Source organism: Asterias amurensis, chromosome 6, assembly GCF_032118995.1.
Source record: "Asterias amurensis chromosome 6, ASM3211899v1".
Classification (NCBI taxonomy): domain Eukaryota; kingdom Metazoa; phylum Echinodermata; class Asteroidea; order Forcipulatida; family Asteriidae; genus Asterias; species Asterias amurensis.
In genome coordinates this window covers 8629843-8657195 of record NC_092653.1, presented here as the reverse complement: position 1 = coordinate 8657195, position 27353 = coordinate 8629843, and the positions used below count along the sequence as shown (strand labels likewise).

At 39.5% G+C, this 27353-nt stretch overlaps 1 long non-coding RNA gene and 1 other non-coding gene across 2 annotated transcripts; both read right to left on the bottom strand.

The window, feature by feature from the left end:
* Positions 1–1013: 1013 nt before the first annotated feature.
* Positions 1014–24806, bottom strand: LOC139938905 (uncharacterized). The gene is made up of 5 exons (XR_011786231.1): positions 24735–24806; positions 23170–23313; positions 5708–5837; positions 2986–3100; positions 1014–2007 (listed from the first exon to the last, which is right to left on the bottom strand). It is a non-coding gene; the product is annotated as an uncharacterized lncRNA (long non-coding RNA).
* Positions 3136–3208, bottom strand: Trnan-auu (transfer RNA asparagine (anticodon AUU)). The gene has a single exon. It is a non-coding gene; the product is annotated as a tRNA-Asn (tRNA).
* Positions 24807–27353: the final 2547 nt, after the last annotated feature.

Below are 27353 nucleotides of genomic sequence, written 5' to 3'. Positions count from 1 at the left end.
GCAAAAAAATTGTCAAGCAGTGTTTTCTGCCCAACACAGTTTATTGAATTGGGGCCCTGGTTGGAAACATGTTTTAAATGTAGGGTATCAATATTTACACTAATGTGCCTCAAAACTGTAAGTGTTTCCAATTACTTTGTGAACTAAAATAGTCTGCCATTTTAAGGAGTCCAGAATTTGCTTCAACAAAATGGAAGACTGTATGTGTTACTTCAAGAGGGTATAAAAATAAAACCAAACAACTACAACTTCCAGGTACATGTATATCTGTGTGGATCATTATTTTCTTATTTCAAAACATAGTTCCAATCACATCCATTTCACATCAAGCACTTTCTAAAGCCTACAACACCCAACCCAAAAGCGACGTTTCCCTTTTAGGCATGGTAGGAAATTTAAGTCAGGTTCAGTACTTTTTATCTAACCTTGTTGAAAATTCATCACATCTCAAATTTAAACAATTTCAATCACATTGTCATCAAAACCTTCTCCAAGAGAAACATTGCTTTTAGATTTTGCGCTTTGGACTATGAAAGCATTTGTTACATGTATAATATGAATCTGGGCGCCCAATTTAATAAAGTCTGAAAGCACAACAAATTGCTAATCACAAAAAGTTCTGCTTTGCATCCAAAATAACATCAAATTTACTTAACAAAGAAATTTGTTGAGCAGTGTTTTCTGCCTAACACAGCTTTAGGAATTGGGGCTTTGGTTGGAAACATGTTCCTACAGCCAACATGTCCCTTTAAGCATGTGAGGTAATTCAACATTTTGGTTATTATCTGGTTGGCAACATGTTTTGAAAGTAGTGTTTAATTGTTGACACTGGGGTGCCTCAAATACTGTGTGTTTTTCCCTTTACTCTTGTGTTTTGTGGAGTCAAAAACTGCATTTTCTTTGTGAACTAAAATAGTCTGCCATTTTTAGGAGTCCAGAATTTGCTTCAACAAAATGGCACACTGTGTTACAGCAAGAGGGTATATAAAAAAAAAAAAAACAATTTCCAGGTATATTGTGTGGGTCATTATTTTCTTATTTTAAAAGATATTTCCAACCACATTCATTTCATAGCAAGCACTTTCTAAAGCCCAAAACACCAAACCCCAAAACGAAGTGTCCTTTTAGGCGTGTGAGGCAACATTAGATTGTCACGCTCAAAACCGTGTTGTTGAAAATTCATAACATCTCAAACTTCAACAATTTAAATCACAATCAATGATTTCATTTATTTTATACAAACAACATTTTAGAGACACACTTTTAGATTTGGCAATTTTGGACTATGAAAGAGTTTGTTTTGACATGAACCTGGTTGGACAGAATAAAATTGAAAGTAGTGGAATAAAAGTAGTGGATATTTAAACTATCAATATAAACCACAAGGGACATATTTAAACTAATGTACTTCAAAACTGTGAGGTTTTCCATTTACTTTCTGAACTAAAACAGTTCAACATTTTGAGAAGTCATGAATTTGCTTCAACAAGCTGATGAAAGAAAAACCAAACAAACTCCAGGTACAGAGTATTGGGTGGATCAATATTTTCTAAATAAAATAAAAAACATCTTTCAGACGGCAATCATTGAAGAGGAGCAAGAGGGTGTTGACGTGGGCCTTCAGTGATAGATGTTCATCCATGACTGCACAGAGATGTCTAGCTTCTGGAGAAGTTTAACTGCACATCTCCAACTGTGATGAAAATGACTGAGAGTGGCTGTTGCAAAAAAATGAGGAACCACTGTTTTTGCGGCGATTAGCATCGTCTTGTTTGCAGTCGCCCATTGGTGAATGTCCTTCATGCTTGCAGTGAGTTTTTGGAAGTGCAGTGTCGTGGTCCGACAAAGAATTACGTCCATGGCTGCCTCAAGCTCAAATTGTACTGGGGGCACATTCCTGGAGTTGCCCCCTCACCTGTTCTCTTTCAGGCTCTCCCAATGTGAATCCAATCCTTTGCAAGCATTATCGTCAATTCAGGAGCCATAACCTATCAAAGTACTGCAAGCCTGAATAAACAATTGAAAGAAAAACCAATCACTAGTAAAAAATAACTCAACCCCTCAGTTTTATTATGGAAACATGCTGATCTTACTTACGTTTTGAGTAAAAAATAGGTATGTTACTATTGTGAAAATGTATGTGTATTGTAAAACCTCGGGCGAGGCCATGAATGATAATCTAATATGAATAATCTACCAATCGGCTTATTCAACCAAATAAAGTGATAAACAATGATGGCAACCTGTCAATTTGTAACTAAAGGGCAAAAGGTCTAGAATCCGGAATTACAAAATAACTCCTGGAAAAAAAAGGGAAATTAAAAAGCATGAATTCCAGAACCCTCTATCTCTTACTATGAAGGAATCAAAGCATAGCACAGTATCTGTCTATGCCTGCCCAGGTCAAAGAATACGTTAGTTGGTCAACCGACCTCACACCAGAAAAGGATACTATGAAGATATTCCGAACGTTTGTAAGTGGCCACCATAAGCTGGTTTCAATAAATTTAGACTTTGTGTACTGTACATCAGACACCAAGTGGTTAAAATAACGGGAATGTATGGAAGTTTTCACATGGGGCATGTAAGTGCTACTTGCAGGTGCTACATGCAGATTTGTCATACTGATGCAACAAACTATTGATCAAAGTTTTTTGTATAAACACCATCAAAATACATTCTCTATAGCATACACAAGTCCTGTTTTGTTTGCACTCATGCAGGCCTGGAATAACATGCAGGCTATGAGACCACGGCCTCCGTTGCCCAATATCTTGGCCTCGGTGCCCTTCAAAAATTTCCCATTGACTTTAAGATTTTCTAATGGAAGTGCTCTTTGCAATATGAAAATGGCCTTGCCTTTTCAACATGTTAAAACATGAAATTCCAGGCCTTTTCATGAGTCTGTCTACACTGCTGCCCCTTTCAATGTTTTTTTTCTTTTACATAAGGATTTGTTGTCACGATAAATCTTAGAAGTATTACCTGAGCGTCCCTTGTCGCTAGGCAACATCTTAGCAGAACACAAACATCTGAAGAGGCTTTTCATCATATCACTTTCTTATGCGCTTGCTTGTCTGGTCATACGTCTCCTGTATACCTGGAAAGAAAATGATTTGGGGTTGAAAAACACTATGATTAGAGTGGGACTCGAACCAACGACCTCCAGATCAATGAGCTGGCGCTCTACCAACTGAGCCATCTAGCCCTATGTTTGCGGTCTCCATTTGTTGTTCGTATTTTTGTTTGGGATGTAAGTCAGAAGCCATACAACCAACAACTGTCGTGTGTCATGGATCGAACCCAGGGTGTGATCCCTGGCTACTCGGCAGTTGTATGACTTCTGACTGGCACCCGGGGAACCAAGACATTGACAAAATAGGGAGACCGCCAACATAGGACTTGATAGCTCCAGCACATTAAACCATTTATTCAAATTATTTATGCGCTTAATGCGCTTTGTACGCAGGTGTAAAAATGCATGAATTATGACACAATACATTTCAATCATGCTTTTATATGATGACCCAAAACTGCATGCAATCAGCATATCGCAAGATCGAAAAACATTGAGGGGACCAGTAGCTCTATCTGGATGTATCATTTTGAAGTGCGCTCTGCATAGTCTTCAACACTAAAATTAAATTACAGCAAACGTTTAGACAACAACATTAACAAAAAAAAAGCCCGAAAAGACACAGTCCTATAATATGCGGAACCCCTGAATGTTGCATGAGATTTGTAAAATGTGTAAAACCTGTCTCATCATCGACTTGACCAAACCGACAGAGTAAGAGAAAGAAATTGCTGTGGTTGTCAGCGCAACAAAAGAGATAACAATATTTGTGTCGTCGGGTCGACGCAAACAAAGAGAGAGAAACTTTTGTGGTTGACAGGGCAGGGCAACCAAAGAGCAAGACATTTCTCAGGGCAAGAAATGAGTGAGACATTTCTGTGGTTGACAGCTTTAACCAAAGAGCGCCAAATTTTTATGGTTGACGGTACAGCCATAGAGCAAGACATTTCTGTTGTTGACAGGGCAACCAAAGAGCGAGACATTTCTGTGGTTGATGGCACAACCAAATGGATACAAATTTCTCTGGTCGACAGGGCAACCACAGAAACACACATTTCTGTGGTTGACAGCTCAGCCAAAGAGCAAGACATTTCTGTGGTTGACGGCACAACCACAGAGCAAGACAGTTCGATGGTTGAGGGCTCAACCAAAGAGCAAGTTCTTTCTGTGGTTGACAGGGCAACTAAAGAGTAAGAGTTATCTCTGGTTGATGGCGGCAACCAAAGAGAAAACAATTTCCATGGTTAATGGTGCACCCACAGAGATACAAATTACTGTGGTTGACTGCTAAACCAAAGAGCAAGACATTTCTGTGGTTGACAGCTCAGCCAAAGAGCAAGACATTTCTGTGGTTGACGGCACAACCACAGAGCAAGACAGTTCGATGGTTGAGGGCTCAACCAAAGAGCAAGTTCTTTCTGTGGTTGACAGGGCAACTAAAGAGTAAGAGTTATCTCTGGTTGATGGCGGCAACCAAAGAGAAAACAATTTCCATGGTTAATGGTGCACCCACAGAGATACAAATTTCTGTGGTTGACTGCTAAACCAAAGAGCAAGACATTTCTGTGGTTGACGGCACAACCATAGAGCAAGACATTTCTGTGGTTGACGGCACAAGCAAAGAGCAAGACATTTCTGTGGTTGATGGCACAACCATAGAGCAAGACATTTCTGTGGGTGACGGCACAGCCAAAGAGCAAGTCATTTCTGTGGTTGACAGGGCAACCAAAGAGTTAGACTATTCTCTCTGGTTGACTGTGTCAACCAAAGAGTGAGACATTTCTGTGGCTGACAGCTCAGCCATAGAGCAAGACATTTCTGTGGTTGACGGCACAACCATAGAGCAAGACATTTCTGTAGTTAATGGCACAACCATAAAGAAAGACATTTCTGTGGTTGAAGCATAGCCAAAGAGCAAGTCATTTCTGTGGTTGACAGCACAGCCGAAGAGCAAGTCATTTCTGTGGTTGACAGCACAGCCAAAGAGCAAGTCATTTCTGTGGTTGACAGCACAGCCATAGAGCAAGTCATTTCTGTGGTTGACAGTGCAACCAAAGAGTGAGACATTTCTGTGGTTGACGGCACAGCCATAGAGCAAGACATTTCTGTGGTTGACGGCACAGCCAAAGAGCAAGTCATTTCTGTGGTTGACAGGGCAACCAAAGAGTTAGACTATTCTCTTTGGTTGACTGCCTCAACCAAAGAGTTAGACATTTCTGTGGCTGACAGCACAGCCATAGAGCAAGTCATTTCTGTGGTTGACAGCACAGCCAAAGAGCAAGTCATTTCTGTGGTTGACGGCACAGCCAAAGAGCAAGTCATTTCTGTGGTTGACAGCACAGCCATAGAGCAAGTCATTCTGTGTTTGACAGTGCAACCAAAGAGTGAGACATTTCTGTGGTTGACAGCACAGCCAAAGAGCAAGTCATTTCTGTGGTTGACAGGGCAACCAAAGAGTTAGACTATTCTCTCTGGTTGACGGTGGCAACCAAAGAGTGAGACATTTCTGTGGTGGACGGCACAATTTGGTGATTGCACCAGAACTTGAATTTGATGCTCTTAACCACTTGGCCATGACACTCTTTAGCTAGTTTATTTAAAGATAGAATGACAAACTTGACTGCATCTTACCTCGTCTGTACTGCAGGATGATTGCAAAGATTCCACTACAGTAGAACTTCCATGGTACTGTATGGGTTTGAGTCTTTTCAGCAGCCAACATCTTCCCACACATCTCAGTATGTCATGTTCTCATCAGTTCCTACAAGTAAAAATAAAGCAATTGGGGATTGAGTAAAGTAAAATCTACCCAGTCAGTTTCCCTTGAGGTTTTATTGTTTAATAAGTAAAATAAATAAAGAGTAAAATACATGAAAAAACAACTTATTGATCTGATTCACATGATGTCATAATAATGCTTATTAACTAGTTGTTATAGCACATTTCACAATAAACATCTCAATGTGCTATACATAAGTCATTTGGGCAACATCATTTTTAATATCTGTCTCAGGTCCCTAGGAAGTATACAACCTGGGCAACCGTATGCTCCCATGACCTTTTTTATGCACAGTATCAACCTCTACCCTCACAGGTACCCATTTATACCCCTAGATGAAGATAAACAATTGTAGTAAAATATTTTGCTCAAGGACAAAAGTGTTTCGACCAGGATTCGAATCAACACTCTGATGAAGCCTAAAACAAAGTAACAATTTTTTGTTTAACTAGACAACTTGAAATAACTGCAGTTACAAAAAAAAGCTTGAAATCAAAATGACTTTCACTACTTAAACCCACTACTCAAACCCGGAACTATCCGGAACCCCTGAATGTTGCATGAGATTTGTAAAATGTGTAAATGTGTCTCATCATCGACTTGACCAAACCGACAGAGTAAGAGAAAGAAATTGCTGTGGTTGTCAGCGCAACCAACAAGATAACAATATTTGTGTCGTCGGTGCAAACAAAGAGAGAAAAATTTTTGTGGTTGACAGAGCAGGGCAACCAAAGAGCGAGACATTTCTCAGGGCAACAAATGAGTGAGACATTTCTGTGGTTGACAGCTCAACCAGAGAGCGCGAAAGTTCTGTGGTTGAGTCACAGGCAAAGAGCAAGACATTTCTGTGGTTGACAGGGCAACCAAAGAGCAAGACATTTCTGTGGTTCACGACACAACCAAAGAGCAAGACGGTTCTGTGGTTGCCGGCTCAACCAAAGAGCAAGGCAGTTCTGTGGTTGACAGGGCAACCAAAGAGTGAGACTTATCTCTGGTTGATGGCAGCAACCAAAGAGAGAACAATTTCCATGGTTAGCGATGCACCCACATTTCTGTGGTTGACTGCTGAACCATAGAGGGAGAAATTTTTGTGGTTGACGGCACAACCAAAGAGCAAGACAGTTCTGTGGTTGTCGGCTCAACCAAAGAGCGAGACACTTCTGTGGTTGACGGCACAACCAAAGAGCAAGACAGTTCTGTGGTTGCCGGCACAACCAAAGAGTGAGACATTTCTGTCGTTGAAGGCACAACCAAAGAGTAAGACATTTCCTGTGGTTGACGGCACAACCATAGAGCAAGACATTTCTGCGGTTGCTGGCTCAACCAAAGAGCGAGACATTTCTGTCGTTGACGGCACAACCAAAGAGCAAGACATTTCTGTGGTTGACGGCACAACCATAGAGCAAGACATTTCTGTGGTTGCCGGCTCAACCAAAGAGCGAGACATTTCTGTGGTTGACGGCACAACCAAAGAGCAAGACATTTCTGTGGTTGACGGCACAACCATAGAGCAAGACATTTCTGTGGTTGCCAGCTCAACCAAAGAGCGAGACATTTCTGTGGCTGACGGCACAACCAAAGAGCAAGACATTTCTGTGGTTGACGGCACAACAAAAGAGCAAGACAGTTCTGTGGTTGCCGGCTCAACCAAAGAGCGAGACATTTCTGTGGTTGCCGGCTCAACCAAAGAGCGAGACACTTCTGTGGTTGACGGCACAACCAAAGAGCAAGACATTTCTGTGGTTGCCGGCTCAACCAAAGAGCAAGACATTTCTGTGGTTGATGGCACAACCAAAGAGCAAGACATTTCTGTGGTTGATGGCGGCAACCAAAGAGAGAACAATTTCCATGGTTAATGGTGCACCCACAGAGAAACAAATTTCTGTGGTTGACTGCTAAACCAAAGAGCAAGACATTTCTGTGGTTGACAGGGCAACCAAAGAATTAGACTATTCTCTGGTTGACTACAGCAACCAAAGAGCAAGACATTTCTGTGGTTGACAGCACAACCATAGAGCAAGACGGTGCACCCACAGCTACAGAAATTTCCTACAAGTTGATCACACCATGGCTGTCATTGGATCTACTCTATCCTCAGAAAAAATAGATAAAGAAATGACGAGCATTTGTGTTATGATTGTTTTACAGAGTTAAACAAATCAAACACAGGACAGAGTGGCTCAGTATGGAAACCTACTGAGGACAGACAGATATCATCAGAGTGAGATACAGGAATAAAACAGAAGTTGTATAAGTAGAGATAGAATTGAAGAGTATTGTTGTTTGGATTGTTTGCAGAGTTAAAACAAATCAAACACAGGACAGAGTGGCGCAGTATGGAAACCTACTGAGGACAGACAGATATCATCAGAGTGAGATACAGGAATGAAACAGAAGTTGTATAAGTAGAGATAGAATTGAAGAGTATTGTTGTTTGGATTGTTTGCAGAATTAAAACAAAACAAACACAGGACAGAGTGGCTCAGTAGAGAGAGCTACTGGGACAGACAGATATCATCAGAGTGTGATACAGGAATGAAACAGTGGTTGTATGAAGTAGAGAAAGAATTGAAGAGCATTGTTGTTTGGATTGTTTACAGAGTTAAAACAAAACAACCACAGGATAGAGTGGCTCAGTAGAGAGAGCTACTGAGGACAGACAGATATCATCAGAGTGTGATATATGAACAGAGGTTTCATGAATTAGAGAAAGAATTGAAGAGTATTGTTGTTTGGATTGTTTACAGAGTTAAAACAAAACAAACACAGGACAGAGTGGCTCAGCATGGAAACCTACTGAGGACAGACAGATATCATCAGAGTGAGATACAGGAATCAAACAGTGGTTGTATGAAGTAGAGAAAGAACTGAAGAGCGTTGTTGTTTGGATTGTTTACAGAGTTAATACAAAACAAACACAGGACAGAGTGGCGCAGTATGGAAACCTACTGAGGACAGACAGATATCATCAGAGTGAGATACAGGAATCAAACAGTGGTTGTATGAAGTAGAGAAAGAATTGAAGAGCGTTGTTGTTTGGATTGTTTACAGAGTTAATACAAAACAAACACAGGATAGAGTGGCTCAGTAGAGAGAGCTACTGGGACAGACAGATGACACCAGAGAGTAGGCTCGAGTCTTAGGGCAGGCAGAGAGTAATACCAGCCAGGCAACTTAACTTGTATAGCAGAGAACCAGATGATTCCCTTGCAGATATTTAACTCAGGCAAAAAGCGAAGAGTGACTCGGAAAGGTTTCTCCGTGGGATTAATTTCCACTGTGGAACATCAGGCAATTAGAAATAAGGCAACGAGTCAAGTGAGCCAAAGCAGCTTTCAGAAAAACCCACAAGTAGATGATGAGACAATTGATTTTAAGTGCCCCCAAAAAAGGGCAAGGACCATGCAGAGTATAAAACTTTCTTTCAGTGTTGGTCTAAGAGATTCAATGTACCACTATACCCAGCTAACATGTGAACGTTGGCTTCAGAATCTCCCACTTTGGTATGTGACCAAACACTCACTGGTATACAACGAACAAAGGAAATAGTAGTTTAACGACACACACGCCTCTGGAAGACAGACCATGCAGAGGGTGTGTGTCGAAAAATGTACTTGAACATTACAACTATGGGAAACTCGGTAACAGTAATCATAAAATTAAATACAATCTACTCATCACAAAAACATTGCACACATTGTCTGGCCACCATGCATTTGATGTTTTTGAGTGTGCTGTAATAAAGTGTTTGAACAGTTAAGAGCTGTTAAAGACATCAACTAGTGCCAAATAGATATTGCAGGAAAAGGAGTCAACTAAAATCTATTACACAACACCAAAGTAGATCCTTGCCATTTGATTTGAGGTTTGTCCGTCACGTGTTAGCAAATAAAAGTACTATCGCATGCTGTACACTCACCGTGCAATTTTTCGTTTATTCAGCATGCATTTTATGTTTTATCTGAAAAGTAAGTACTATTCCACGGTCACAAAAACATCACTGCGTGCACATCTGTGGTAATGCAGCAGTGAATCACATATTTTGGCATCTGCGTGTCTCAAAATAGCTGTTATACAGAACGCACATTAGTCACTGTTGAATCCAACAGGCCAACCCAAAGATCATAGGCCTACTTTGTTTGTTTGTTTTGAAAGTTGTATCCTCCAATCAAAATGACAAAGATCTACTTGTATGTTATATAAAATAATAAAAATGTGTGCAATAGTGTAAATATTTTCATTCCTTGAAAGATGGAACGTTCCATTCAACTCCGCCTCGTTGAATAGAACATTCCATCTTTCAACTCATGAAAATATTCACACCATTGCACTCATAAACATTCATTATTTGTATACTAGGCCTATCTAACAGATAAAAAGCAAATACAAGTTTTATCACACACACAAATTTGCATAGTTAAAATATCAGAATTTTTATCAACTAGTGCCAAATAGATATTGCAGGAAAAGGAGTCAACTAAAATCTATTACACAACACCAAAACAGATCCTTGCCATTTGATTGGAGGTTTGTCCGTCACGTGTTAGCAAATAAAAGTACTATCACAAGCTGTATACACTCACCGTGCAATTTTTTGTTTATTCAGCGTGCATTTTATGTTTTATCTGAAAAGTAAGTACTATTGCACGGTCACAAAAACATCACTGCGTGCACATCTGTGGTAATGCCGCAGTGAAGCACATATTTTGGCATCTGCGTTTCTCAAAATAGCTGTTATACAGAACGCACATTAGTCACTGTTGAATCCAACAGGCTAACCCAAAAGATCATAGGCCTACTTTGTTTGTTTGTTTTGAAAGTTGTATCCTCAAATCAAAATGACAAAGATCTACTTGAATGTTATATAAAATAGCAAAATTGTGTGCAACAATGCAATTATTTTCATTCCTAGAAAGATGGAAAGTTCCATTCAACTCAGCCTCGTTGAATAGAACATTCCATCTTTTAACTCATGAAAATATTCACACCATTGCACTCATAAACATTCATTATTTGTGTACTAGGCCTATCTAACAGATAAAAAGCAAATACAAGTTTTATCACACACACAAATTTGCATAGTTAAAATATCAGAATTTTTATCAACTAGTGCCAAATAGATATTGCAGGAAAAGGAGTCAACTAAAATCTATTACACAACACCAAAACAGATCCTTGCCATTTGATTGGAGGTTTGTCCGTCACGTGTTAGCAAATAAAAGTACTATCGCAAGCTGTATACACTCACCGTGCAATTTTTTGTTTATTCAGCGTGCATTTTATGTTTTATTTGAAAAGTAAGTACTATTGCACGGTCACAAAAACATCACTGCGTGCACATCTGTGGTAATGCTGCAGTGAAGCACATATTTTGGCATCTGCGTTTCTCAAAACAGCTGTTATACAGAACGCACATTAGTCACTGTTGAATCCAACAGGCTAACCCAAAAGATCATAGGCCTACTTTGTTTGTTTGTTTTGAAAGTTGTATCCTCAAATCAAAATGACAAAGATCTACTTGGATGTTATATAAAATAGCAAAATTGTGTGCAACAATGCAATTATTTTCATTCCTAGAAAGATGGAAAGTTCCATTCAACTCAGCCTCGTTGAATAGAACATTCCATCTTTTAACTCATGAAAATATTCACACCATTGTACTCATAAACATTCATTATTTGTGTACTAGGCCTATCTAACAGATAAAAAGCAAATACAAGTTTTATCACACACACAAATTTGCATAGCTAAAAAATCAGAATTTTTATCAACTATTGCCAAATAGATATTGCAGGAAAAGGAGTCAACTAAAATCTATTACATAACACCAAAGCAGATCCTTGTTATTTGGTTGGAGGTTTGTCCGTCACGTGTTAGCAAATAAAAGTACTATCGCACGCTGTACACTCACCGTGCAAGTTTCGTTCACTCAGCGTGCATTTTATGTTCCATCCAAAAAGTACTATTGCACGGTGCACAAAAACATCACTGCATGCACATCTGTGGTAATGCAGCAGTGAAGGACATATTTTGGCATCTGCGTGTCTCAAAATAGCTGTGACACATAAAGCACATTAGTCACTGTTGAATCCAACAGGCTAACCCAAAAGATCATAGGCCTACTTTGTTTGTTTGTTTTGAAAGTTGTATCCTCCAAAATGACAAAGATCTACTTGGATGTTATATAAAAAAATAAAAAATGTGTGCAATAGTGCAAATATTTTCATTTGTTGAAATATGGAACGTTCCATTCAACTATATTGATGAAAGTGTAGATTATTTTTGTGAATCTACACTCAACTGTCAATTCGTTTCAAACTAAAGTGAAAAGTTCAACTTGAACAAAACACTTTCCATTTAACATTGTTTAATTTGTAAACTGAGCACAGTGCCATTGTACTGGATAGATAATGTATAGCCAAAGTACACAAAAGGAAATATTTCCATATAAGGAGTACCTCTTGAGTAAATTCAATCCAAAATTATTTTATAAACTGTAGCAATAAACAGAACTACAAACAAAAGGATTAAAGGTACTGAACACTGTTGGTAATTACTCAAAATAATTGTTAGCATAAAAACTGACTTGTTAATAAAAATGGAGAGTTATTGATAGTATAAAACATTGGGAGATACAACTCCATCATTCTCTTGCAACTTTGATGACCAATTGGGCCCATATTTTCATTGATTTTTTTAAATGCATATTTCGGGATACACCAAGTGAAAATACGGGTCTTTGACAATTATTACCAACACTGTCCAGTGACTTTAACATTTAGGCATAGGTATGCAATAAGTTGTCTTACTACAAAAGACATAATCTGTAAAAGCTATTTTAAACAATCTAATCGATAGCAAGATGAATTTACTTTGAAATAACAACGATATTGTTAAAGTGAGGTGGTGGCTGTCTTTTGATGAAGATGTTAGTTCTCCTGAGTTGATAGAGACGGCATTTGAATGTGCGACAGATTCAGCAGTAGGTATCGAGCTTTGCTGATGGCCTCTCTTGGTCCGCATGTTGTTCTCTTAGAAGATCTTAAAGTGAGGTGATGGCTGTCTTTTGATGAAGATGTTAGTTCTCCTGAGTTGATAGAGATGGCATTTCAATGTGCGACAGATTCAGCAGTAGGTATTGAGCTTTGCTGGTGGCCTCTCTTGGTCCGCATGTTGTTCTCTTAGAAGATCGTACACCAAATGAATGCATACAAGTAGTTTAGCATTGACTATGAACATGTATGCATATCAATTATCTTATGAACACACAATGTACACTTATTGCTGAGAAATCTAACTAATTAAAACTCTTATAATCAATGACAAAAGTTTAGGTCAGAGAATATACTCTTTCTAATGTAGATTTGTTACTGCAATCTACTCGCCTTCCACTCATACATTCTATCCACAAAACAAAATTTTCTCCTTTATTCTCTTATAACTTAATCTTGCTGAGGGTTAAGGGAACTAAAGTTTGGGGAATCTATATTGATGAGAATTTAACGTGGACGAAACATTGACAAAGTATTTTACAACTCTTTTATTTTACCAAGTGACTCAGTTTGACTTGGGGTACTCCATACTCCTAAATATAACAATCTGCTTATTTTCCAGTCATGCAGTTCCAGTCATTTCTATAAAGTGGGCTACTTTGAACACTGGGCCTCATTGCAAACTTATAATTCTTAAAATCTACTGACCTTTATCTTATTTTACAAAATAATGTGTGTAAATGTTATAATATTACATGTCTGTTTCAACTCTGTTTTACATTAACTTCAAACATACATTCTCACTATACCAGTAGTACTACTAATTTTTGTACAGTTGTTTATTATAAACGCAAAACCACATAGTCAACAAATGGTGTTGTTATACCTCGGTAACAAACTGTGAAGTTTGATTGGTCAAGAACCAATCATGTGACCAATCATGTGACGCGCAACAAAAACGCATGTTACATGGCTCGACGAGCCGGGTAACATGAAAAGTGATGTACCACTGGTGTACATCACCTTGATCATTGGTCGATTTGCAGCACTGTGTACGAAACAACCCAGGTTCGAGGGCATTGTTTCTTGTTCGTCTGTTTATAAAACAATGAATATTCGGTCGTCATAATGTTTAAATATGACAACAGAACTTCGAGAAGAGGAATAACAGTTAAACAAAGGTATAACAAAACAATTAACTGTGACTGGGGTCCATGGGTTTTGTACACCCTCGAGGGTAAATGGCACCATCAGCTTCGCCTCAGCTTCCATTTTCCCCTCAAGTGTACAAAATGCCGTGGACCCTATCACAGCGTGCCACAATTGTATCCTGTCGAAGAGGTGACGTTCTTTATTTGATAGTCTGGATAAAATTAACCTACATGTAAGAGGGTTGAAGAACACAACAGAAAGAGTAATTTAGAAAACCATGCCAGTACCCATACCGCAGTGTGGGGATACGCCTTTCCCACCAGAGGGAGATCTGTGGGTATTTACATGAACTCCCACTGATATCGATCAAGTGTCGACCATTCCGGGGTCCAGGCGCCTCCTAACCCTATACCTACATATACACAAAACAAAAGCTAAAACTAAACTGGCAAGGTGTTCCTAGAAAAGTGAGTAGGGGAAGTAATCATAATAATAGGTAGAAGAGTAGAAGAGGAAATGGAAAAGGAGCACAGTGAACCTATTCCCCCAAAATTGTGGTGCATCCATTTGGGACTTGCATAAGTAAGGCAATATGGTTTTCCAGATTTTTGTAATATTAAATAAATAAACATTTTTAAACACCAGTAGCGCGCATTTCACAGTAACAGTCTCAATGTGCTTGCATTGATTCAACGTCCCCTAAAAATGCTGGTTCCTACACCCTTCAAGATGAATTTAGTTTGGTTCATTGGATATGAACTTTTGAATAACACAATTTGAATTTCTGGTTTAGAACGGAAGTAAATGTCACATGGGATCATACTTCACACAAGAATTTTGATACATGCAATTACCTTGTATATAATGCTAAACATTTGTAATTTAGGTTCTAATCAAGATATTAACATTTAAAACAATAAATGTTTGTTTAATGTTTTGATGTATTGAATCAGCCAGATAGCCATGCGGTCACTTTTAGTTTAAAAAAAAGTTTTGTGACACAAGATGCAATATAAATGACACAGTTCGACATCTTTAAGGATAGTTATACCGTAAACTACAAGTATAAAATCCAGATTGCTCCGGGTAGGTGGGGTTCATCAGCCATGGGAGGCAATCCCCCTTGAAGAAGGTACTCTGATTCCAAAACCCGGGCAGGTGAGGCTCATTAGCCATGGAAGGCAGTTCACCTTGGAGAGGGCACTCTGATTCCATACCCGGGCAGGAGGGGCTTGTTAACCTGGGAAGCAGCCCTCCTTAGAGAAGGAAAACTCGTGATTTCAAACCACTGCTCGTTGGCAGCAGGGCAACGCAGGTAGAAGAAGGCGCAGACAAGAAGTATTTCGCGGTCCCTAAACCACCGATGTCTGGCGAATGATCCTACTTAGGGCAACGGATCACTTAACCCAGTTTGCGAGGCACTGTGCGGCAATCAACATGTTGTCCAGCTGTCGGGCTTCTCCTCTCCAGTGGGTCGCGTCAAACTGATCCAGAGGGTATAAATAAATCGAGAGAGGCGTGTCTCTGCTAGTACCTTAAACACTCTGCGCAGGCATGTTTTGCCAAATTCACAAAATATGGTGCACAACAATTTGAACTCCCACAGAGTTGTGCCTGCACCAACTTGGTATTGGCACTAGAGAATTTGTCAGAGTAGTATGCACAATGTCCTTTGGATTGGCACTAGAGAATCTGACAAAGTAGTATGCACAATGTCCTTGGGATTTGGCAGTTGAGAATTTGTCAGAGTAGTATGCTCTCTTGATCTTGGCATCAGCAATCATCATCTGTACCCAGTTCTTCTGTTGTAACAACGGTGACCTCTTACAACATTGCTTACAACATCAATGACCCGCCTGTCCACACACCAAGGCCGGCACAACTCTCCAGTTTGAACCCAACTTCAAATACCTTGACAATAACAGGCAGACAACCAATATAACGAAAACAGAGAAAACAGAGATATTTTTAGGAGAGCAATAGCGAAAGCTGTCACATCGCGCTGCTTTGAACACGGACTTGAGATCGGAACTGGTATGTGATCTTGCATTCAATATCTGGAATGGGGTTTCTTGGTAGGTATCTGTAAGTGTCAGTTGGTGGTCAGTAAGTGAAGGTTAGTGTTTGTAAGGGTCGGTAGTAGGCCTTTGGTCGTTGGTGTCTGTAAGTGAGGTCATGAGTGAGGGGTTAAGGTTACATTAAGAGTTAGGGTTTTCTATAGAACTCCCGGGTAGAACTATAGGGTTAGGATGAGGGTTAGGATGAGGGTTATAGTTGTGTTAGGGACAGACACCTACAAGAAACCCCATTCCGGATATTGAACGCAAGATCATATAGCAGCTCCCGTCTCTCAAGCCTCAGCACACCAATTTAGCACAATTTTATGCTCCTTGCATTCTCAAGCTCTCTGAATCCCCTGCCCTCGTTTTCTCAGTCAACCCAGAAAAAACCATCTTGATATTGGCCTCCACGACATAGTGGTGTTCACCAACCTACAAAATGGCCAGACATGTCACCAATATCCGACACCCATAGTTGGCCTGATCACACAGCACCTTATCACTAACTAGTTCGACATTCATGTCAGTTTTGTCAAGACAACTCTTGATCATCAGTTCCTCCAACACATGAACAGCCAGCATCCACTCATCAAATTGACCATGGAACTATTCGGAGAACAATACCATCTCCTTCCATGATGTTTAAGTCGCCAAATAAGCAGCCCTCGCACAACACCGTACACTGGAAGCCCACGCGCAATGAGCGTTATCCACACAGCTCTTCAGATCCATTATCCTCTAGAGTCTGCCATGCACAATAGTTTAGTCCGCTGCAAGCCTCGACAGGTAACTGGGTATCTGGGTACCCGAACACAGACGTCCAGTTCAAGTTCCATTTTATCGATTCCATTACCGTAAACGTCCATTCAGCAGAAAACTCCCAAAGAAACTTGAATCTTCACAATTGGGTAGATTTTCATAGATAATAGTTCTGCAGTTACGTCATAGTGGTGTCACTATGTACTCATCATCATTTAGGCTGTGTTCACATCCAGTGTGGGATACATGTATCTTCCACCTAGTGTTAATGCCAATCATTTCTATTACTTGCAGTTCTGGTTCATGTTGCTCCTGAATGATGTCATCTCTCCATCTTCTTTTCTGTCTACATGTACCTCCCTTCCTTTTCCCTGTCCTTGGATTACCAATCCATAATTCTTGCAATTGTTGTCCATCAATTATATTGTCATTTCTTAGGGCAGTGTGTCCATCCCATCTCCATAGGCTTGTTCTACATGTATTTTCCTTTTTTTCTATCGTATTTCTGTGCATTAAATCTTGTCTCTATAAAAGAAATGTAGCACTTGTCTCTCCATTGCTTTTGTTGGTATGCAGAGTTTATCTTCTATCAGTTTTGTTGTTGACTGTCCATGTTTCTGCTCCATATAATGTTGACATCAAACACTGATCATTAGGTATGTTCTTCTCACAAAGTCTTCCTCTGTATTGTCCAATGGAGCTCCATCCTGCTTTAATCCTGGTTGGTTCTTCATATGTTGTGCTTTCGTTTAGTTTAACAATTTGGCACAGCATTCGTATTCATTGATCTGACCCTACTGAATGCTTGGTCCTCCAACATTATTGAGTCATCTGTATTGAATTTGGTCAAGTACTTTGTCTTTCCTTTGTGCATCTTCAAATCTTTGTCTTATTTGCACTTTTAAGTCATTAGCAGGAGAGGTGATTAAAGCCATATCATCTTCAAAGCGTACATGTAGATCTTAAACAAATTCTCCATCGATGTTGTACAATGTACCCCTTCCTTCTCATCCAGTTTATTGTTCTTGCAAACCTCTTTCAAAACCGCGTTAAATGTTTGGGGTGATACTGGGTCCCCTGTCGATGCTTATTTCCTGTGAGACGTCTTTATCAATTTAAATCCTAAATTAATAATGAACTACATTTACAAGTACAATATTTTTAAAAATCATAACAGGTAAACGACACAATGGATTTGTACAATCTATACATCTATTCATCATCACATGGGCGATGCATAAGGCTACAAAGAGTGTAACCCCATTTGACCTTTACTTCCAGTTCAACGCGTACGTTAAAGCCAGTGTCAGTTTTAAACTAATGTATGTTATCTATAACGAGAAAGACGAGAAAAGCGCTGAGGCAAGCTGTTCCGCTCCATTCATCAACAGGTTCAAAGATAGACAGATAGACAGATAGATAGATAGATAGATAGATAGATAGATAGATAGATCAACTGATATAAAGTTTGTTCACAAAAGTAATCACAGCATAACAGCTTTATTGCAACTAACACAGTGTATGATACATTCATTGAAAGTTAATACACTGTAGATATATAAATCACTAGCAAAAATGGTACTTTTAATTATTTATACTTTTTGATTGGAAGCAGATTGATATTTAATGTGATTAACTAGGAAGAATCAGATAAATTTACTTTATTGTTCTATCTATGCGCCTAAAAGCTTTTTGCATTATAGGGCACTTTATACTGTCTTTATTACCATTATTGATTATGACAACACATTTTAATTTAAAGTAATTTAAAAATTACTTTTTGTGAGTCAGGGGTCGAAATTGCCACTAGCCCGCCAGCTTGTGACTATCAGATTTACAGCGGGGCTACTCATTTTTCTAGTTTGATAGCTTGTTAATTAAAAAAAAGGCTTCAGGCCTGAAGTCTTTTCCATACATGTGTATCACAAACGACCAGTGTCTCAAATGGGTACAAATATTGTGTTTGTGCTGATAGTTAAAGAGGATGACTTTTCCTGCACATACATGTAGACTACCTATCTCTGAAAGAGAGGGAGAATTGTGAAGTTCAGGAAAAGTCAAATGCAACATTATAAGCTATAACATAGGTATAACAACAGTGAGTAAGCCTGAGCGCCTAGTGAAATTTACCTTGACTAGTCGCACCACAATTAGTTGCGAGTACTTTTTTGATTCCCAAGATGCATTGCAGAATATTGTTTGCCGCAGGCGCAGTTTAATAAAATTTGTGCCAAAAGGATTGATGAATTGTGTCACTGATGTCTAATTGTGTTTCGTAAGTAAATTATGTTGTCGTGAATAGTCGTGACAGACACAATTGGTTTTTAACCAAGCAGGGAAGTTGCAAAATTTCTAGTGATGTTCAAGGCAGCATGACTAGTAGTTGAATAGCGGTTGTCCGGACTCGTCTAAGCAATCAATAGTTGCGACTATGACCCTAGTCACACCAGACACCCAGGCTTAAACAGGGAGTAGGCACAATAAAAATAAAACATAAATTTAATTTGTTTTCTGACATCGCACTATATGAAGGGTAAAATAAAATTTAAACAAAGTAAAACTTAAACTTAAAGTGAAAAATAGCGAGCAGCAATAGTGATGCAATACAAGATCAAAGTTGAAACAGAATGTGCTATTTGAATAATGTTAATATTCACTTAAGTACTGCAAATATTGCAGGCTGATCAGACATTGAACTGTAAAAAATGCTATAATTTTTGCAAAAGATGTGAATATGGTTTTATAAAGTAGGCCCCTACCCACAATTATAAAATAAACTTTTAAGAATCATACACACTGTATCAATCAACTAAAGGCACTGGACATGTTTGGGAACCAACAAAGACCAGTATTCTCACTTGGTGTATCCCAGCGCATGCATCAAATAACAAATTTGGACTCAATTGGTCAACGAAGTTGCAAGAGAATAATGAACGAAGAACACTCTTGTTGCACAATTGTGTGTGCTTTCAGATGCATAATAAAAGGCTTAATATAAATCAGCTGACGTATTTTATTGTTTGAATGAGAAATCACCTCTTTCTAAACAAACTATGTTACTTCAGGAGCCGTTTCTCACAATGTTGTATACTATCAACAGCTCTCCAATTGCGCATTACCAAGTAAGTTTTTATGCTTATAATTATTTTGAGTAAGGACCAATAGTGTCCAGTGCCTTTATACACCCTTTGATAAAACTCTCTTTATATTTCAGTAAAATTAGCATGGTCCAATACACTGCAACAGCTGTCTCACAAGCATCGAACTTAATAATTAGCCCTATAACCAATTCATCACACTACACATTTACAATCTGTAAAAGTTATGTTTAAAGCAACATTACAGAAATGGTTTTTGCTAACAAAACAGTCTCTTGAACTCCTGGGAGTGTAAGCCCTTTATGTAACCAATCACGTTACATTATATAAACCTGTATAAGTTGATGGATTGTGTAAACCTGTACAAGTTTGAGATCGGACGGCCATCTGGGTCATTAGAAATTAGTGAAAAAAACGATAGCACATTTTGCATGACATCAATTTTAAGAATAAAATGCTCACTGAGCAAAAAAACGAAAAAACGGGAAATTAGTTTTATTTATTTCTCATCAAATATGATATTTCACACAGAAATATTTCAAGGGTTTTCTACTGTCATCATCATTTGACCTTGTAAGTTTGATGTATCTAGTGTGATCTTAGTCAAGTTTTGTTCCCTACCAAATTCTGTAATGTTCCTTTAAAAAAAGAAAATCAATGACGAGATGATCAAAGTTACTTTGGAATATTAATGTTTACAATAACATGAATTGATAGCTGTCAGAAAAAAATTTAAAAAATTAAACCGTGAATAGTCTACCAGCCAGTAGTTTCAAAATTAACTTAACTTTAAATGTGGTTTTCTCAAAACATAAAATTTTTGGCTGCTAGAGATTTTTTGGCCCTTCGTAAAATAACTGAAGATATGCATGCAAGGGTAATCTTAGGAATCTACGCTTATTAATGAGAAATCAAATTAATTTAATTTATTTCAGATGGCTTTTTGTGGAAATAGTTTAGGTCAGAGATTACACTCTGAAGGGTAGATTCATAAACCACAAATGAACTCGCCTTTGGCTCACTCATTCTATTCAAAATTAAAGTACTTGCACATTATCTGTGCTCAGAACTATTCGGTCATTAACTGCATTTTCATATTTCAATGATCAAAAGACTACTAAGTGATAAATGCATACACATTTGAAAAAACAACTGATAAACAAAAAATGAATTTTAACTTTGAAATGAAGGTTTTTTGAGACCCATACAAATTGAAATAAAGTATTATAGTTCTGAGCACTGCAGTGAGAACGGTTGCTTTTGTAAAATTCAGTAATGATTGTTGTAAAACTACCATTCCTATTTAAATCTGCATCCACGATAAAGAATGATAATTTTGGTTTTACCCTTAAACTAATGTGTTTACTCAGTACTTTCCTGAGTCCTGTGAAAAGTCAACTCAAGATGAATGGCCTCTTTTTATCGGTTACAACTAATTCATATCATGTTTTAGAATGGTCAATGCATTTACTACAGATGAAATAGTATCAAAAATCATTGAGGTATTTAAGTGTGTGCAAGGAAGACCCTAATGAAGCCTACTAGAAACTTGTACGTCATAGAACTAGTCCCCCCATCCGAAGCTTGATAAAGACAAGCAGGTAATGAGAAGACAGATGACTTGTTCAATAGTCTGTCATGGTGGGGTTGCGTGTAGGCATTGTTTGACGATGAGACATGTTTCTTTCTTGGGTATGTTGGTGAAGAGAGAGACTTTATCAAAACTCTCAAGAATGTTTGTTTGAACGAGATGAATGTCATTTATAATGTTAACAAACTGGCTTTAGTTGGTGATGTGGTTCTGTTCGCGGCCAAGTAGTGGGTGGAGAATCGAGGTGAGATGTCTGGCCTCGTTGTAGGTTTTTGAAACCCTGGGCGCCTCGATGGGACAAAGGGGAACATCAGGATTGTGAATCTTGGGTTGACATAAACAAAAGGCAGGGGGATGCAGAGGTCTTATGATGGCAGTACGTGGGTGTGCTGATGGCTTGAGACAAGACTAATGGAGAGACCGGAGCTTGTTGCTGATCTCGTGTTCGATGGCCAGAACGGGGTTTCTTGGTAAATTTAAGTAAGTGTTGGTCGACAGAATCGCAGTCTCCTTGAGGTTAAGTCAGGACTCGACAACAAACCCTAACCCTAACCTTAACTCAACAACAACTCTACCCTAAACTGAAGTCCGTATCCAGATCCTGCTAACCCTCAAGAAGCTAAGCTACCAAGACAATTCAAAGCAAGCATTACAAGGCTGCCATCTAAGCCCTACCTCAAGACCTATCCATCCACTTCTTGCCAGCCAACAAGGGTAACACCACTGTGGACATATCTACCACTAAGTACAGTATGACCACATCAAGGTGACCAAAATTCTGTTGACTGACACTTACAGACGCCTACCAAAAAACCCCATCCTGGCCATTGAAAGCAAGATCAGCAACAAGCTCCGGTCTCTCCATCAGTCTCGTCTCAAGCCATCAGCACACCCTCGTACTGCCATCACAAGACCTCTGCATCCCCCTGCCCTCGTTTCTTTTGGTTAACCCAAGATTCACAATGACACAATCCTAAAGTTCCCCTCCGTCCCATCGTGGCGCTCAGGGTTTCCACAACCTACAATGAGGCAAGACATCTCACCAAGATTCTCCACCCCCTACTTGGTCTCAAACAGAACCACTTCACCAATTTAAGCCAGTATTTTTTAGTTCCTAGTAAATGGAGTTTATTGATCAAGAGTGTTCTTCAAAATTGTTAGGCAAAAAATAACTTTCAGTTCAAAGTAAAACATTGAATTGTTTATTTTTATCTTCTTTTTCAAACTTGTATGCATTTTTTACTTAATGATGTTTTAACCATTAGGACTATGAAAAAGCTATGTATGAAACAAATTAAATGATTTGAATATATCAACTATAAGTCTAGATCCCTACAGACCTCAATGATTTTTGATACTATTTTATCTGTAGTATTGCATGGTCCATTCGGAAAACATAATGGGGATTTTATGTGAAAAATATAAATAGGCAATTCATCTTGAGTGGACAAGTTGATGCAGCATGAGTTCTACAGAACCACTTCCAAATTTTAACCCTTATTGCGATAACAAAGGAATAGTAGTTTACAACAACCATTACTGATTTTTACCGAAGCAACAGTTGGCACTGTGATTTTAACTAAATAGTACCATTGCATAGATTAACAGAATTAATGTTTATTGATACAATTGGATCCATTTCTGGATGCGTTCTACACTGACCTGTTTCCATTCCTCTTCTTGCAAGCTTCAGTGCAGATCCGACCTTGAGTCTTGACACACTAATGATAATGCTCGATATCCCATCATCAAACAAGAAGCACATGAAGATCCCGTTTTGCAAGCATCTTGGTAGTTTAAACACATCTGCAAGTAAGGTATAAGAACTTCCATTAAAAGGACCAGATGTGATTTAATGTAGCATTTTCTGTATTGAACAAGACTTCGTTCCCATTGGATTGACAATGTCGCACTTCCACTTGAGTTTGATCGTGCATTGATCCTCACTTTGGGAACAGAAGTGCATTAAGTTCACTAAAGGGTGTTGAATTCTGCAGTGCGCAGACGCAACGTATCTGTGGCGACCACCCAGTATTGGGTGGCTCTATGGGGGACGCGCGAGCGCCAGTCCCCATTTTGAGTCGAGTTTGATACGGGCCCAATTTCCCAGAACTGCTTAGCGGCAAGCATATTCTTTTTGCTTAACATAGAAACAGAATCACTTTAGCGTACACCTATTCACACCTATGTTGCGTGTGCAACATTTTAGATCGCTTGCTTAAGCAAAAAAGAAGGTGCTGACAAAATGGGGAGCAAAATAAATGCAGAGTGGCGATGAAATTGCTCATGAATAAACCTATTTCACGTGTGGTTACTAGCATAAGCACGTAAACAAACTGCGTGCGCACCATTTTAGATCGTTTGCATAAAGGCACTGTACACGTTTGGTAAACATCAAAGACCTGTGTTCCCACAGGGTTGTGTTCAGTATGATGGCGACCTATCTGATGCATGAGTTTGACTTAACCATAACATTGTGCGTGAACGGCGTGCATCGAAAAAAAAAAAAAATTGAAAAAACAAATTCGTGAATGAAAAAAACTAATGCGAGATTGATGAGACGAGATTTAATGCGAGATGGCAGATAATATACAACCATAATCAATTATGGGCAGACAATGTTTTTGCATGCAAAATGTTTCAAGATACATCAAGACTAGCGGCACATTTTCGAAGGAATGAGCCATTGTGCCCGCTACGGTAAGTGACACAACTGGGGGAAAATATCCGCATAAAAATGGGTTTCTGTTCAGAAAACGATTTCACCTCCTGGAGATATATCATGTAGCTGACAAAGATTCAAGAAGCAGAGGAATTCCATTCCGAATTCCATGCTGTGCCAGTTTGGCACTATTATTTATTCAGACAAGCAGGAACATGAGGATCAATAATATCAATAATTTTTTTAAGATTTAAATAAGCTGAGCATCGTGTTACTACTATTAACTCCAACTTACTCTTATATTGAGTCGTCATGGTCGTGTGGCTCTTTGCTGCTGAACACCGCACGATATGCAGGTCCTGTCTGTGAACCACACACCACGGCACACACGAGTGAACAAGAGTGTCATGACAGTGTTTTTTCTCCATGTTTTGAGCACGGAGTCTTGAGCGGCTTATATACATTGTATTAAGTGCGAATAAACAAAGAATATCGTTCACGAAGTACCAGTGGGTTTTACGGAAATGCATTTTGACAGGACGAAATTAAAACAAAAAAGATTTACCTTTTCTTGGTGAAATTTAGAACTACGTCACGCAGATCCTATCCTCTACGCAGTCATAAAATGGCGCTGCTCAACTCGCGCATGCGCACTGCGCGCTTGCATAGCTTAGTCGCCGCTTTTTTGTTGACGTCAGGTTTTTTATCCAATGGCATCGGCGTATTTGTGTGACGAAACAATGAAAATTTGTGTTATGAGCTATTTGACACGTAGTAGTCTTTTAACCAGTAGTTTTGTTCACTTTCTTTGGAATGTTTGTAAAAATTCTGTTTTCGTAAAGCGGTCATATCCCCACAAAAGAAAACAACTCGCAGAGCGGTGGGCGACGAATTAGACCGCACAACAATAATTACCGACTTGATTTCACAACACTCAAGTAGTGGTGCCCGGCCATAGTGGGGAATAGTGTCCATTCAGATGTGTGCACGAATACGCATACTGGATGTCCAACGAGTAACTGGTTCTTGTTTGACATTCAAATGTCGAACGTCAACCGATAAAACCGGCCCAACTTTCAGTCGGTTTTTCAGGTCATTACTTTCCGTGTGTTCATTAGCCTTGCTCAAGGCAGTCACATTATTCGCTCCGAAAAGACGCCGCAGTAAACCCACCCGTATACCCTGTTCGTGGTGCGTGCGATCACACCGCATGACCCACCCGTATACACACTTTCACATCGTACGACTACTGTGCACACAAGTCATCCGCACTCGTACCTGACGGCCGACGCATGCGGATAGTGTACGGGGGCATCGTGTCGTGCGATGTTACGCACAGTGAACACGGGTGGGTTTTTATACAGCGGCGGTCTTTTTTCGGAGTGAATAGTTCGGCTGCCTTGAGCAAGGCTATGTGTTCATATATTCGCGTGTCGGCTGCAGAACCATGGAGGTAGAATGGCAGAACGAGTGATCCGATTCCGAATATTGAATGGTTAATTTTCAGATGTCCAGACCCCATGGACCAGTGTCGCACGCAACTATGTCCTCTATGCAATACTATCCGGAGGACATTATTGCATATGTAAAAATGTCCGCCGGACGGTTTTGCATATGCAATCGTGTCCGCCCAGACGCTGCTGCATAATGCAATTGTGTTCGCCCGGACACATTTGCATATGCAGTGTCCGCCCCGTGCAAAACTGTCCTTGAAATTAAACGCCCTTGGTCGACGGAACACGTTCGCCATTTTCTTACAAGCTAAGTGCATGTCATGAATGACATGGGGAATGTTCGGCCGTTGGCTATTCGCTGCAATCATAAAATACGTGAGTATTCATGCTGCAATATACGTAGGTTCAGTGCATGCACGCTTGCTTACGCGCGCACATACATGTACAGATACATGTACAGTCATGTACATGTCCGCCGGACGGTTTTTGCATAGCCCCTAGTTTTCGCCCAAGACTATGGTGCTTGATTCTGGATAGTGTATCACGCGCGGTTGAATCGCCAAAGCGCGCCCGCCACGGTATGATTTAGTAATAATAAATAAATAATAATAAGACTTGTAATGCGCACATATCCACCCTGCTGTGTGTTCAAGGCGCAGTAACACCAAAAAACAAAACAAAAACAAAACACAACACAAAGAAAAACAAACACAACAAAATTAGTCATTGAAAACCTGTGACATAAGATAAGTTTTGAGAAGAGACTTGAATTTTGCAGTACAAAGACAAGATCGAAGATTAAGTGGTAGAGAGTTCCAGATGCGGGACGCGCGGCTGAAAAAAAAGACCTGTCGCCCCATGAGTGTCGAGACTTGGGTTCAATGAGGAGAAGCATAGAACTTGATCGAAGATTCCTTGATGGAGTGTAAACTTGAAGCAGTTCAGAAATATAGTGGGGAGCCTTGCCATTAAGAGCTTTGTGGACAATGAGCATCAGCTTGAAGATGATTCGTTGAGAGATAGGGAGCCAATGTAGTTGTTTCAGAATGGGGGTGATAGAACATGATTTTCTAGACAGTGTCACAATGCGGGCAGCAGTATTTTGGAGCCGTTGAAGTCGGGAAATCTGGTTGTTAGGAAGACTGTAGAGAAGAGCATTGCCGTTGTCAAATCGAGAAGTAACAAATGCGTGAATGACCTTTTCAGTGGCAATTTTGTCCAAGTACTTGCGAATCTTACCTATATTCCTGATGTGATATGATGCCCTTAGTGAATTGGACGGCTTGAAATCTAGACTACACTCTACCGTGGCGGGCGCGCTTTGGCAATTCAACCGCGCGTAGTACACTATCCAGAATCAAGCACCATAGTCTTTGGCCAAGACTACATAGCCCGGACACGATTGCATATGCAAAAGTGTCCGGAGCGGACAGTTCTGCATGGCGGACACAATTGCATGTGACACCGGTGTCATGAAAAAAAGAGTGTCCGCTGGCAATAAGTGTTCGCTCATGAGCATATTCTTCTGATTGGTCATGCGTCTATGACGTCACATTGTGTACGGAAGCTTGCTAAATAGTGTCCACTTCATACAGAACTGAAGAGAAAGTTTTAAAAAAAAGCATAGTAAACTTTACCCGGCCTGGGGGTTTTAGTATTTTTTATTAATTTGTGAAAAATTCCTATTTTTTCCCACCGATTCCGAATTTTGAATGGTCAGTTTTACATGT